This window comes from Phyllostomus discolor, chromosome 8 (assembly GCF_004126475.2).
Source record: "Phyllostomus discolor isolate MPI-MPIP mPhyDis1 chromosome 8, mPhyDis1.pri.v3, whole genome shotgun sequence".
NCBI lineage: Eukaryota > Metazoa > Chordata > Mammalia > Chiroptera > Phyllostomidae > Phyllostomus > Phyllostomus discolor.
This window is the reverse complement of record NC_040910.2, coordinates 64,982,102-64,996,556: the sequence shown is the minus strand read 5'-3', so window position 1 is coordinate 64,996,556 and position 14,455 is coordinate 64,982,102. Positions and strand designations below refer to the sequence as shown.

Below are 14,455 nucleotides of genomic sequence, written 5' to 3'. Positions count from 1 at the left end.
CCTCTCAGCCCCTGCCCCTCTGATGGATGCCCTGGCACTCATGACTCTCTTCTCACACCTAAAACATCCTACAAAGACTGTTCTAAGGCCTTTGTTCTAAGGCCCTAAATTCAGGTTTGTTTGTTTGTTTTTTCAGAATAAGAATGTAGAATCCTCTAAGAAGTTAAAACCTCAAACTTTGCTTAGTGTTAAGTCTTCTCTCTATGCATCTCACTCAGGCTAGACACCTACAATGGTGAGATCAGCCTTCATTGCTTTCTCTCTCTGTTTCCCTTGCCTCCTCCAACTGGCTAGAGGATTCAGTGCCCATGGGCTAGTCTGGAGGGACAGCAAAGGAAACTGTGGTAATGTGACATCATATTTTTCTCACCTGGCCAATGTTTGGGGGCACTTGCCTGAACTCTTCAGAGTTCCCTGCTATGCTGCTCTTTCTTCAATACCTTTGACCTGGATCAACACATATTTGGTCAAGGTTGCTTGGTACCCTCTTCTTAGCTCCTTGGAGCCAGACATAGCTTCTTCCTGCTGAGGTCCTCCTGAAAACAGCAATGCAAACACCTCAAGAACATCTTCTATGGCTACACGTTTCTAACTCTGCCCCTGAAGCAGTTGCTCATTCCTCTTCTTGCCTTCTAGACATGCACAGAGAAGTTAGTCTGATTCCACAGCCTGCCCTAACTTCCCTCAGTACAAGTCAGACACTTAGCCTTCATCAGCTTTCAACTTTAAAGTACACAGTTTACAGTTCTGCAAGTGATCTTCTTGAAAGCTCCCATAGTAGGCTTGAGCTTGAAAGGGGGAAACTTTCCTATTTCTCTGCTTGCATGTCCCAGCTGAGCAATGCCTCCATACATAGAAATAGCTCAACCATTCTTCTTGCTTGTTTTTATCACATTACCATATTTTTCAAACTATAAGATGCACATTTTTATCACATTTTTTGCTTCAAAACTTCTTCCCCTATTGTCCTCCTCTAAAACCTATGTGTATCTGGGGTCCACACCATAAGATGTGCTGAGATTTTAGAGGAGGAAAATAGGAAAAATTTTTTGAAGCAAAAAATGTGGTAAAAAATGTGTCTTATAGTCCAAAAAGTATGGTAATATTAACTCTTTGACATTGTTGAAGTGGATGAGAAGATTCCAGGGTGTTGGAATAGTTTCTCAACCATTATTCTGAACATTTGCATATGATGATGTGTTAGTGAAGGTAGCCCAACAGTTGTAGTAAGTGGATCCAAATACAACAGTGGCTTAACAAAATAGAGGTGTGCCCCTTGCTCACCTAGTAGTCCTGAGTGGTTGAACTGTTTCAGGTTAGAGGAGGGGGCTGTGGTTCTCTGAGGCGGGTACTCTGCCATCTGCAGTCATTCAGGGACTCAGGCTGATGCTATCTTCAGCACGTGGCTTCCATGATCCCTGTAGGATTATTCATGCCTTTCTCTGGAACAACAACAAGAAAACCAAGGAAGAATATAGGGGAAGATTTTTATGGGTAAGGTCTTGAAATGGCACATTGCTTCCCATGTCAGAAGTCAGTCACATGGCCATATCTAATTGCAAAGGAGGCTGGAAAATGCAGTGTAGCTGTGTGTGTGAATGACAGGGCATAGATTTGGGTGAATACAGTCTCTGCCATAGGTAATTTCACATTTTGTATTGGAATTTCACTTTTTAAGAAAGTTTGAGTGACTACACAAACTAAAATTTGGACACCTTATATATTTTTGCATATCTCATATTGTACTTGCACTTATTTATTTCAAAAGGAGTCAAATAAGCAACCACAATTCTTGAAATCCCAACTGATCCCAAATGCTGGCTTCACATCCTCTAGCAGTTCCTTGCCTCTATCCTCAACATTATCCTGTGTTTTAAGAGCTTTAGCCTGACCTCCTGCAGTCCTTCTCTCCTACCCCTCTGGTGGCCCAGACAACTAATATGAGTACAAAAACCATCGTTAGAGAAAGGGTGTTGGGAGAATATGGAGCAGCAAGGCTAGAATCCTCTTCAGTGGTAGAAGAGAAAAAAAGCCTAAAAATGTTCATACATTAACAATTTTACAATATCACATTTGAATATTTTTCAGTTATCCGCTGTGAACTTTATTGTGTATATCCTTCTGTCTTTCTCAATCAAGTTATCTATCATCTATCTATATACCTATTTACCTACATTCTACCTTTTATCTATTTAGATGCCAATAAGTATTGTACTTATAGTAGGGCATATACTTTAAGCACCCTTTTATGACATGAAATATTATTTTAAAATAGCACTTAAAATGATTGCATTGCCTTAATTTATTTGACTATACTATCACCATCCACTGTTTTTAGTCAGTTTTAGTGTTTCTAACATCAACTCAGGGCTAAGTACTCCTGTATATTCATTCATACATTTGTACACTATTTTCAATTTAAGAAATATTAATTTACTTGTGTTTCCAGCATTGTTGTAACTAACATGAGTGCATGTGTACATTTTTAATTATTTCTTAGGATTGAATTCTAGAAGTAGAATTGCTTTTGTAAGATTTGAAAAATTTAAAAAATTTGACACACTTAAGAATGTATAACAATTTGGACTTAACTTGCTAAGAAGTAAATACAAATACCTGCTACAATCATATCAACACTGGATATTCTCTTTCTTTTTCATCATTACCATTTTAATAGGCTAAAAATGATGTATCATTGTGGTTTTGATAAACATTTTTAATTAATAATGAGATTGGGTACTTTTTGTTTGTTATTACTTACTCCTGCAGTGTGAATGTGAGGGGTATGTATATGAAATGTCTTTTTTTATCTTTGTTTATCTTTCCACTAGAGAAATTTATCTTATAATTTTATTTTAAAAATTCTTTATAATTTGAGAACATTAGGCTTTTGTCAGGCATATGTACTGAAGTTCCCCCCACCAACAATGTTATTTGCCATGTAACTTTATTTCTAATAACTTACGACATGCAGATTTTTAAAAATTTTACGTAATAAGATAACCACTTCATTCACTACAGGAATATCCATCTCCAGGTCAGGATTACATAAAAAATTATCCGTGTTTTCTTCTTTAATTCTATTTTCTCAGTTTTACTTGAGCCAATTGGATTATATTTTGAGTGAAGATATAGGGTAGATTTAGTTTTATTTCTTCCTAAATGCTTAGTTTTTCTCACATTATTTGTTAAATAATCTAGCATTACCTCTTTATTTACAATGATGAGTTTTTTTTGTTTGTTTTAAATTCCAATAAATAATACTACCTAACAAATTTTATGAGGCCAACATAACCCTGATACCAAAATCTGGCAAGGATAACACATAAAAAAAAAGTACATATCAATATCTCTGATGAACACATATGTAAAAATCCTAAATAAAATACTAGCAAATGGAATACAACAGGGCATTAAAAAGATAAGACACCACGGTCAAGTAAGTTCATTCCAGGGGCACAGGGATGGTTCAACATGTGCAAATTGATCAATGTGATACACCACAGTGACCAAAGGATAAAAATCATATAACCTTATCATTAGATGCAGAAAAATCATTTAATAAGATACAATATCCATTTATGATTAAAGCACTCAATAAAATGGGCATAAAAGGAAAGTGTCTAAACTTGATAAAGATATATATGACAAACCCTTAGCCAATATCATACTCAGTCATGAAAAACTAAAAGCTTTTCCTCTAAAATCAGGAAAAAGACAAGGATGCCCATTCTCATCACTGTTATTCAACATATTACTGGAATTCTTAGCCAGAACAATCAGGGAAGAGAAAGAAATAAAAGGCATGCAAATTGGGAATGAAGAAGTACAAGTGTCACTCTTTGTGGATGACATAATTCTATAGGTCTGTCCAGAAAGTCCAACCATTGTTAATATAATGAGAACAGTTGCCTGACAATGGTGTAATATGGCAGACAAGTAGAGTGGACTGGAATGACCATATGTGAACAATGATGGCTTCACTGTACTAGTCAGTGGGGGCGGTAGACACTGTTGAGTGAGAATGTGTACTGTGTACCTATCCCATTCAAAATGCCTAAGTGAGCAAAGAAACTGCATCAAATTTTGTGTTAAGCTTGAATATTCCTCTGCAGAAACTATTTGGATGATTCAGAAGGCCACAGCTGTAGGCAACTAGTGATTGGCAGTTTCATCATGACAATGAGACTGCTCATGCATCACATCTCATGCAGAATTTTTTGCAAAGCACCAAATCAGCCAGGTACTCAGCCCTTCTACAACCTAGATTTGGTGCCCTGAAACTTCTGGCTTTTCCCAAAACTAAAATCATCTTTGAAAGCAAATAGATTTCAGGCCATTGATGAGATTCAGGAAAATATGATGGGGCAGCTTATGGCAATTAAGAGAATTGTGTGGGGTTCCAAGGAGCCTACTTTGAAGGGGACTTAGGCATTATTGTCTTATGTACAATGTTTCTTGTGTCTTCTTCAATAAATGTTTCTATTTTCCATAGCACATGGATGGGTACTTTCTGGACAGACTAAAAAAATATATATCCCTAAAGACTCCACCAAAAAACTATTAGAATAATAAAAAAAAACACAGTGAAGTTGCAGGATACAGAATCAATGTACAAAAATCCACTGCTTTTATAGACTAACAATGAAACTTCAGAGAAAGAAATGGAAAAAGCAATTCCTTTTGCAATTGCAACAAAAATAATAAAATACCTGGGAATAAACTTAACAAAGAATGTTAAGGTACTATAAGATATACTGAGAACTACAAATCATTATTAAAAGAGATTGAAAAAGACAATACAAGAGAAAGATACTCTGAGTTTATGGATAGGAAAAATCAACATAGTTAAAATGGCCATATTACTCACACAGGTTCCATGCAATCTCCATGAAAATCCCAATGTTATTTTTAAAGAAATAGAACAAAAGAATATCAGATTTGTATGGAACCACAAAGGACCCTGAATCTTAAGAAAAAACAGTGAAGCCGGAGGTATTGTACTACCTAATTTCAAATTATACTACAGAACTACAATAATCAAAATATCATGGTATTGGTGGACAAACAGACACACAGACCCATGGAACAGAATTGAGGGGCCACAAATAAAAACACATGTATATGGGAAAGTAATTTTTGAGAAAGGAGACAAAACACATAATGGAGAAAAGAAAACTTCTTCAATAAATGGTGCTGGGAAAATTGGAAAGTCACATGCAAAAGAATGAAACTAGATTACAGTTCATTCCTATGTACAACATGTAATTCAAAACGGATCAAAAATCTAAATATGAGATCAGTATATTACATAGAAGAAAACTTAAGTACTAAACTTACAGACCTTGGTCCTGGAGAATATTTTAGGAATTTGACCCCAAAGGCAATGGAAGTAAACATAAAAAGGGAATGGCAGTATATCAAATTAAAATATTCTCCATAGCAAAAGAAACTGATAACAAAACAAAAAAGCAACCAACCAAATAGGAGATGATGTTTTCAAACAACAGCTTCAACAAGGGGTTAATGTCCTAAATATGTGAAAGACTTATACAACTAAACACTAAATAAATGAACAATCCAATCAAAAAATGGGCCAAGGACCTGAACAGATACCTTTTCCAGGAAGATATATAAACAGCCAACAAATTTATGAAAATTTAAAATTTCAAGTTTTAGTAGCTATTTGGGAAATGCAAATCAAAGCTACAATGAGATACCACCTCACCCCTGTTAGAATGGTGTTATCAACAAGACAGGTAGTAGCAAGTGTTGGAGAAGTTGGGGAAAAAAAGGAGCCCTCATTCACTGCTGATGGAATGTGAAATGGTACAGCCAATATGAAAAACATTATCATGGTTCCTTAAAATTAAGAATATAGTTACCATATGACCCATCAATTCCTCTTCTGGGTATCTACCTGAAAACTCAAAGATGTTTATTCACAAAGATATATATACCCCTATGTTCACTGCAGCATTATTCACAGTGGTGAAGCCATGGAGACAACCACAGTGCCCTTTGATAGAGGATTGGATGAAGAATGTAATGTACTATGGAATACTAATCACCCATGAGAAAAGATGAAATACTGCCATTTGTGACAGCATGCATGGACATTGAGAATATTAGGCTAAGTGAAATAAGTCAGACAGAGAAAGCTAAGAACCATATAATTTCACTCATATAGTGCGGTGGTCATAGGGGGTAAAGGGGTGGGGAGTAGTAAAAGGAGAAGAGGGAAAAAATAAATTCCAATGTGTACTTGAGTGAGCTCATTTTTGGTCCTTTTGTTCCATTATATTAATATTTGTCTATTTTACTTCTAGATACTCTATATGATATGCAAGCTTCTCTTTCCTACTGTATTAAAAAATCAGCCATTCTCATATATTTAGTCTTTCAAATGCATATGAGGATCATATTTTCATATTTCAAAATAATCCATTAAGACTTTATTGAGATTATCTATTAGTGAGAACTGACATTGTTATAATTGTGATGTTTACTTTTAAGTACATAACATGTCCCTATATTTCTATTTTTAAAATGTATTCTATAAAACCATGTCATTTCTTAAATTTAGCTTTAGGTATTCATTTTTTAATTGAGAAAATATATTTTTGAACTATAGTAAACTTTATTTTTTACCTAGTCTTTGTTGGTATGTGGTAAATTGATTAAATTTTGCATATTGTTTAACCATTGTCCAACTCACTGCATTTCTAGTTTTAATAAATGTTTGTGTACTCTCTTTGATTTTTCTGGGTGCTTACTATCCAAAAATCAGGTTGGATTTCTTATAAATTTTTAACTGTGCTTAAGAATTCTGTTAAGTGGCATTACTATAAACTATGTTTTACCAAAAAAGAATATTCTGACTGATGATTTATGACAGTCATTCCCCTTAATAATAAATGAGTGTTATATTTCATCATATTTCTGTGTTTTAAGAGTTTATTTATTTGTTTTTAGAGAAAGGGGAAGGGAAAGAGAGAGAGAGGGAGAGAAACATCAATGGGTGGTTGCCTCCTGTGAGCCCCCTTCTGGGGGCCTGGCCTGCAACACAGGCATGTGCCGTGACTGGGAACTGAACCTCAACCCTTTGGTTCATGGGCCTGCACTCAATCCACTGAGCTACACCAGCCAGGGCTATTTCATCATATTTCTTATGACTATTTTTACAATGAACGTTTTGGTTCCTTAGACTCATTTACATTATGAAATTTTACAGAGTTTCTAACAAAGGAAATCTATTGCATTCCTGAAGTATTTTACTCAGTCAAGTTGCATCTTTAAAAATATTTGGGAATGGGTTAAATTTGTCTATAAAATATGAAAACACTGCAACTAACAAATCATTGCCCATTTTTTCCACAAGTATTTCTTGAGCTTTTTAAGTATGTGCTCTATTTCCTGACACAGCGATGTATAACGATCAGGGGATCACAATATAAGATTATGGCCAGGTGGTCAAACTGTGGGAGAGGACACATGCAGGGAAGGTCGATGGCTTTGGTAACATTCTATTCTTAAGTTGGGTTGTGAGTACATGTGAGTATTTTAAAAGTTTTTATCTTTTTAGGTCTTTAAATTTATTATGAAATCTTAGAAACTAGTTTTTCATATGTGAAAAGGAGTTTCACCTTTTCTGAGAACCAGGTTATTCTCATTTTGAAGATGCACTATTCTTCAAATTTTATAAAAAATACCAGATAATTTAAAAAAAATTATGGTATAAATCAGTTTCAGAGAAGAAAGAGCATTTGCACTAAACCTTCTAATTGTTCTCCTTATTTTTGACTAGTGAATGTGTTGTGCGACTATCGCCACTAATCAGTCTCAGACCATTTTCACCTACCCAAACAGAAAATTTGTACCCATTTAAAAATAACTTGCCATTCCCTTCTACCCTGGTAGCCTATTCTACCTTCTGTCTCTATGACTTTGACTATTTTAGGTACCTCACATATGTAGAATCACACACAGTGTGTCCTTTTGTGACTGGCTTATTTCACTTTGCTTAATGTCTTTAAGGTTCATCCATATTGTAGCACACAACACAATTTTCTTCCTTTTAAAAACTGAATAATATATCATTATATGTACATACCACATTTTGTCTATCCATTCATTCACCAATGGACATTGGTCCATAGTCTTTTTTAAGGGGGTAAAATTTGCCTTCACTTTCAGTCTCTATTGCCCTGAGTTTAAAGGCATTCTGGGATTATTCTATACCAGTGATCCCCAAACTTCAGTATGCATTAGAATCCCTCAGAGAGCTTGTGAAAACAGACAGCTGTGAAAACGGACAGACCCCAGAGTTTCTGATTCAGTAAGTCTGGAATGGGGCCTGGGATTCTGCATTTCTAACAAGTTCCCAGTTGGTCCAGGGACTGCACTTTGAGAATTGTTCTCAGGATTTAGTTTGTTCACTCTCCAAGTGCTACTTCCTACATATTGTAGGGTGGCTACCCACCTACAAACTCTCCTGGGGGATCGTGGTGTTCAAACAACCAGGTGCTAACATAAAAGGGCATTTACTGGTAAGCTGGCAGCTGACCTTTGGTTTGTGTAATCTCACTCAAAAAAGAGAGCTCAACCAATTCAATAGGAACTTAAATAGGGTGGCGTGGAGGGAAGTAGATTGTTGACCAACAGAGAAGGTACCAGTGTGGCCATCATGAGCCTTGGTTGGGCCGAAGCCCAGAAAGCTATTGGTCTAAGAAACAGTGGACATGCACAAAGAAGCAGAGATTGGACTGGCCCACCTTTTGTTACGACTTCTTCCATCCTTGCTGCTCCTTCCTCTCCCCTGAGCTCATCCTGCCACCAAAAGGAATTGGCCCTTGGGCTTGAATTTCAGTGAAACCATGAGGATAAAATGCACCATGAAATTATGTGGCTCCTGCAAAAGGAGTTGCCATCTGCTTTTTCTTCAGGCATTTTCCGTCTACAGAGTGTATTAAACCACTGTGGTCTGGTGCTGTCTCCCCTTCTTGGTAATACTGTATACATTAAAAAAAGGAAAACCTTTATTTAAACAAAACAGAATGCAGTATTTTAGTAGCTAGTAAATTCCCCAAGACATTGTGGATTCTCTATCATTTTGTTAACATTAGTATTAATAATCTGTTAACTTAATTGTTTCTAATTCCCCCTGTCCTGATTTTGGGATGGAAATGTGTTGCCCTTTTGCTGCATATCTCTAGAGTGCTCTGTATGTATTAAGATTTATACACAATAATTTGCTTCAAATTCTACATGATTTTAGGGTAGTTTTTTCCACTTTATTTTTTTTCATGTACATTTCTGAGTTTTAAGGAAAATGTGATTTCCTCTTTTCTTGATAAATAAGACAAAAAACCCCCATAATAACAGGTTAAGAAAATAGGCAGAAACCAAACAAACTTAAAAAATAATCTAAACTGAAGTCTGCTTGAAATGCCCAAATTCTATTTTAGATTCTCAGGAAGCCCAGGTGTAATTGACATAGCAAAAACAAGGAGACATCTTGGTTCCATGTCTGAGGATAATGAACCTTTAAGACATACTTTGGAAAGTACCAGGTTCTGCTTAAAGAAAAGGAGGCTGATGTTACAAGGCACATTTTCATCCTGTCCTTTTCATTGTTTCCAGACACTAGAGCTCTCCCCTCATGCATTTTCCCAAGGGAGGCTGGATGCCTCTCTATACTCTCATGGATAAACTGGATAAATGGAAACGTGAGACTGTCTAGGCCTGGACACCTGATAGTTCTCAAATTATCAGCTCAGAGTTTTGACCTGGCAGGCGTCTTTCTGTGTGTTCCACATGATCATCCCCTTATCCCTACTCCAGAATCACAGAAATTATGGTGATTGTTTTTCTTGTTTCTACAAGTCAGTCTGTTTCATGGGGGAATATAAAGTCTCATTCCTCAGTGTGCTTCCACTTCTTTCCAAGTACCGATTTCTGCTTTCCCATTCTTCCAGTGATTTCAGGGTTGAGGTGGGGTGTGGATCTCTGTGTTTCTCCACTCAGCAGTTGAGATGTATTTTACAAAGTGGAGGTCTCTGTTGAGAACTGCCAGGCTCAGATGCAGGGAGAGGGCAGAGACGGATATGCTGCAGTTCTGTCCCTGGCTGGAGGTCTGTGCCAAGGGCTTCCGAGGGGCTGGTCATCAGAGCTCCCTTGTCTGAGCACAGCCAGGTACTCCCACCCTGGGTTGCCACAGTGCATCCAAGGTTTTTGTATTTGTCTCTCTCCACAGTGACTGTGTGCCCCCCAATCCGGACCTCAGCAGAAACAGGGGATTCATGCTCTCCAAGAAGGACTCCCAGGCCCACACTTCTTCCTCTCTCTTCCTCTCTCTCTCTCTGTCTCTGTCTCTGTCTCTGTCTCTCTCTCTCTCTCCCTCTCTCTCTCTCTCTGCCTCAGAGGTCCCCAGAGAGGCTGTGCTTCTGAGCATCAGCTGCTGCCCCACAGGGGTTTTTCTTCATATATGGCAAATGGTGGATTTGTAAACCTTCTTGCAACCTGGTCTCCCCTGCCCTATTTCTTGGAGAATTTCTTTAAAGAGTCAAGCCTTTTCTCTGGTTCTGAGCCAGTTCAGCTTTCCATTAGTCATTTCAATAGGTATTTAGAAAAACTCGAGGTAGACCGGCCTGGTGGCTGTCTCGAAGGGGATGTTTCTAATTATTTATTCTTATTCAAACCAGGACTTATTTCTAGAGACCTATTTTTACATTTTTATTTAATTTAATTTTTAATTTTTATTTTTCAATTACAGTTTACATTCAATATTATTTTGTATTAGTTTCAGGTGTACTGCATAGTGGTTAGATAAGCATGTACTTTACAAAGTATTCCCTCCAATATTTCAGTACCCATCTGGCACCATACATAGCTATTACACTATTATGGACTAAATTCCCTATGCTGTACCTTGTGACTATTTTGTAATTACTTATTTGAACTTCTTAATCCTTTTACCTTTTTCACCCAAGTCCCTGGGCCCTCTCCCACCTGGCAATCATCAGTCTGTTCTCTTTATCTATGAATCTGTTTCAATTTTGTTTGTTCATTTATTTTGTTCTTTAGATTCCACATATAAGTGCAACCATATGGTATTTGTCTTTCTCTGTCTGACTTATTTCACTTAGCCTAATACCATCCATACTGGCACAAAGGGTAAGATTTCCTTCTCTTTTTTCCAGCCAAGCAGTATTCCACTGTATAAGTGTACCGTAGTTGTTTTATCCACTTATCTACTGATGGGCACTTGGGCTGCTTTCAGATCTTGACTATTGTAAATAATGCTGCCATGAACATAAGGGTGTGCAAATTCTTTGAAATCAGTGTTTCAGGTACCTTTGGATATATTCCCAGAAGTGGAATTGTTGGGTAATAGGCAGTTTCATTTTTAATTTTTTAAGGACCTTCCATACTGTTTAGAGGCCAACTTTTAAAAAATGATAGTCACCATATATCCTTGATCCTATCTATTTCACATTTATTTCTTAAAATGGAAAGAAACAGAACCTTACTTACATTGTATTTCAAAGATGTGATTTCTTTTGGGATCTCTGAGTCAATGTTTGCATCCTTTCTGAGAAAAACAACCTGCTCTCATTCCCTTTTCAGCTGTGCTCACTGATGGGCTGAGTTCAATGTCTGGATGATTCCCCTTTGCTCTTATCAGCACTGCCCCCGCAAACCCCTTAGCTGTTCTCTTGGTGCTTTAGGATCTGGATGTCCCAGAGAAAGCATCTTCCAGAATTCATTACAGTCTGCACATTACAGGGAAAACTGACACAAACTGGTACATTTGGGTATTCACTGACTGCCTACTATGCCCTAGACACTCCTCTAGATCACCAGTTCTCAAACATAGAATCACTGGGTGTATTAGTGAGAGATCTCCAGAGACACAAAAGAAATGGGGTGTATATATACAGAGAGGTTTATCTTAAAAAATTGCTTATGTGGTTGTGGGCTCTGACCAATTTGAAGTTTGAAGGGCAGGCTGGAGACCCAGAAAGAGCTCAGGCTGCAGTCTTGAGTCCCACCCATCTGGAGGCAGAACTCCCTCTTCCTGAGTTCGGTAGTGAGCTGGGGTGCTGGTGTGAGGGTGGAATACTCCAGTCTTCTCCTAAGGTCTTCAGCTAATTTAATCACCCCACACCTTATGTAGGGTGATCTGCTTTACTGAAAGTCTACTGACTTAACTGTTAGTTACATCTAAAACATCACAACACCATCTAGACTGATATTTGACTGAACAAATAAGCACTGCAATGCAGCTTTCATATAAAATGAATGACAACATTGAGACGCTTTTTAAAATTTTTTTATTTTTTTTATTTTAATTGTTGTTCAAGTACACTTTTCTGTCATTTACTCCCATCCCAGCCAAGCCCCCAGCTGTCCCCACCTCCCTCCCATTTCCACCCCCTCTAGTTTTTGTCCATGTGTCCTTTACATTTGTTCCTGTAAACCCTTCTCCTTTCCCCCTGAAATTCCCTCCCCTCTCCCTTCTAGTCACTGTCAGCCTGTCCTCTATTTCAGTGTCTTTGGTTATATTTTGCTTGTTTGTTTTATTGTTTAGGTTCCTGTTAAAGATGAGATCATATGGTATTTGTCTTTCACCACCTGGCTTATTTCATTTAGCATAATGCTTTCTAGTTCCATCCATGCTGTTGCAAAGGGTAGGAGCTCCTTCTTTCTTTCTGCTGCATAGAATTCCATTGTGTAAATGTACCATAGTTTTTTGATCCATTCATTTACTGATGGGCATCTAGGTTGCTTCCAGCACTGGGCTATTGTAAATTGTGCTGCTATGAACATTGGGGTACATAGGTTCTTTTGGATTGGTGTTTCAGGGTTCTTAGGATATAATCCTAGCAATGGAATTGCTGGGTCCAAAGGCAGATCCATTTTTATTTTTCTGAGAAAATTCCATACTGTTTTCCATAGTGGTTGTACCAGTCTGCAGTCCCACCAACAGTGCACTAGGGTCCCCTTTTCTCCACAACCTCCCCAACACTTGTTTGTTGCTTTGTCTATGATGGCCATTCTGATTGGTGTGAAGTAGTATCTCATTCTGGTTTTAATCTGCATCTCTCTGATAACTAATGATATTGCACATCTTTTCATGTGTCTCTGGATCCTCTGTATGTCCTCTTTGGAGAAATGTATGTTCAAGTTCTTTGTCCATTTTTTAATTGGGTTGCTTGTCTGCTTAGAGGGGAGTCATGTAAGTTCTTTATATATTTTGGAGATTAAATCCTTGCCTGAGGTATCATTGGCAAATATGTTTTCCCATACAGTTGGTTCTCTTTTTATTTTAATACTGTTTTCTTTAGCTGTGCAGAAGCTTTTTATTTTCATGAGATCCCATTTATTTATTCTTTCCTTTATGCCCCTTGCTCTAGGGGACATATCAGTAAAAATGTTGCTGTGTGAAATATCTGAGATTTTCCTGCCTATGTTCTCCTCTAGGACTTTAATGGTGTCAGGGCTTATATTTAAAGATTTTATCCACCTTGAATTTATTTTTGTGTATGATGTAAGTTGGTGCTTGAGTTTCATTTTTTTGCATGTAGCTGTCCAGTTCTCCCAACACCATTTGTTGAATATTAACTGACTGTAGAAACCTGCGTTTATTTCTGAGCTGTCTGTTCTGTTCCACTGGTCCATATGCCTGTTTTTTATGCCAGTAGCAGGCTGTTTTGATTACTGCAGCCTTGTAATATAGTCTGGTATCAGGTATTGTGATCCCTCCTACTTTGCTGTTCTTTCTCAAAGTTGCAGCAGCTCTTCAGGGTCATTTATGGTCCCATATAAATTTTTGAAGTGTTTGTTCTATGTCTGTGAAATATGCCATTGGATTGCATTGAATCTGTATATTGCTTTGGGTAGTATGGACATTTTGATGATGTTACTTCTTCTGATCCATGGACACGGCATATGTTTCCATTTGTTTATGTCTTTCTTTTTTTTTTCTTTTTCTTTTTTTTAATTTGGTATTCTTTTTTAAATATATTTTATTCATTATGCTATTACAGTTGTCCCATTTTCCCCCTTCACTCCCCTCCCCCTGCCCATCCCCTCCCACCCACATTCCCCCTCGCTTTAGTTCATGTCCATGTGTCATAAGTTCTTTAGCTTCTACATTTCCCACACCATTCCTGCCCTCCCCCTGTCTATTTGTTTATGTCTTTCTTCATTTCTTTCTTCAGTGTTGTGTAGTTTTCTGAATACAGGTCTTTTACATCCTTGATTAGGTTTATTCCTAGGTATTTTATTTTTCTTGTTGCTATATCAAATGGGATTTTCTTCTTAATTTCTGCTTCTGCTGTTTCATTGCTGGTATACACAAATGCCTTTGATTTCTGGATATTGACTTTGTATCCTATTGTTTTGCCAAATTCATTTCATCGAGCAGTTTTTTGACCAAGTCTATAGGATT

The 14,455-nt window shown here is 37.3% G+C and overlaps 1 pseudogene; it reads right to left on the bottom strand.

The window, feature by feature from the left end:
- The window catches only part of LOC114515392, a 97,736-nt pseudogene extending 96,376 nt beyond the window's left edge, over window positions 1-1,360 (bottom strand).
- Window positions 1,361-14,455: the final 13,095 nt, after the last annotated feature.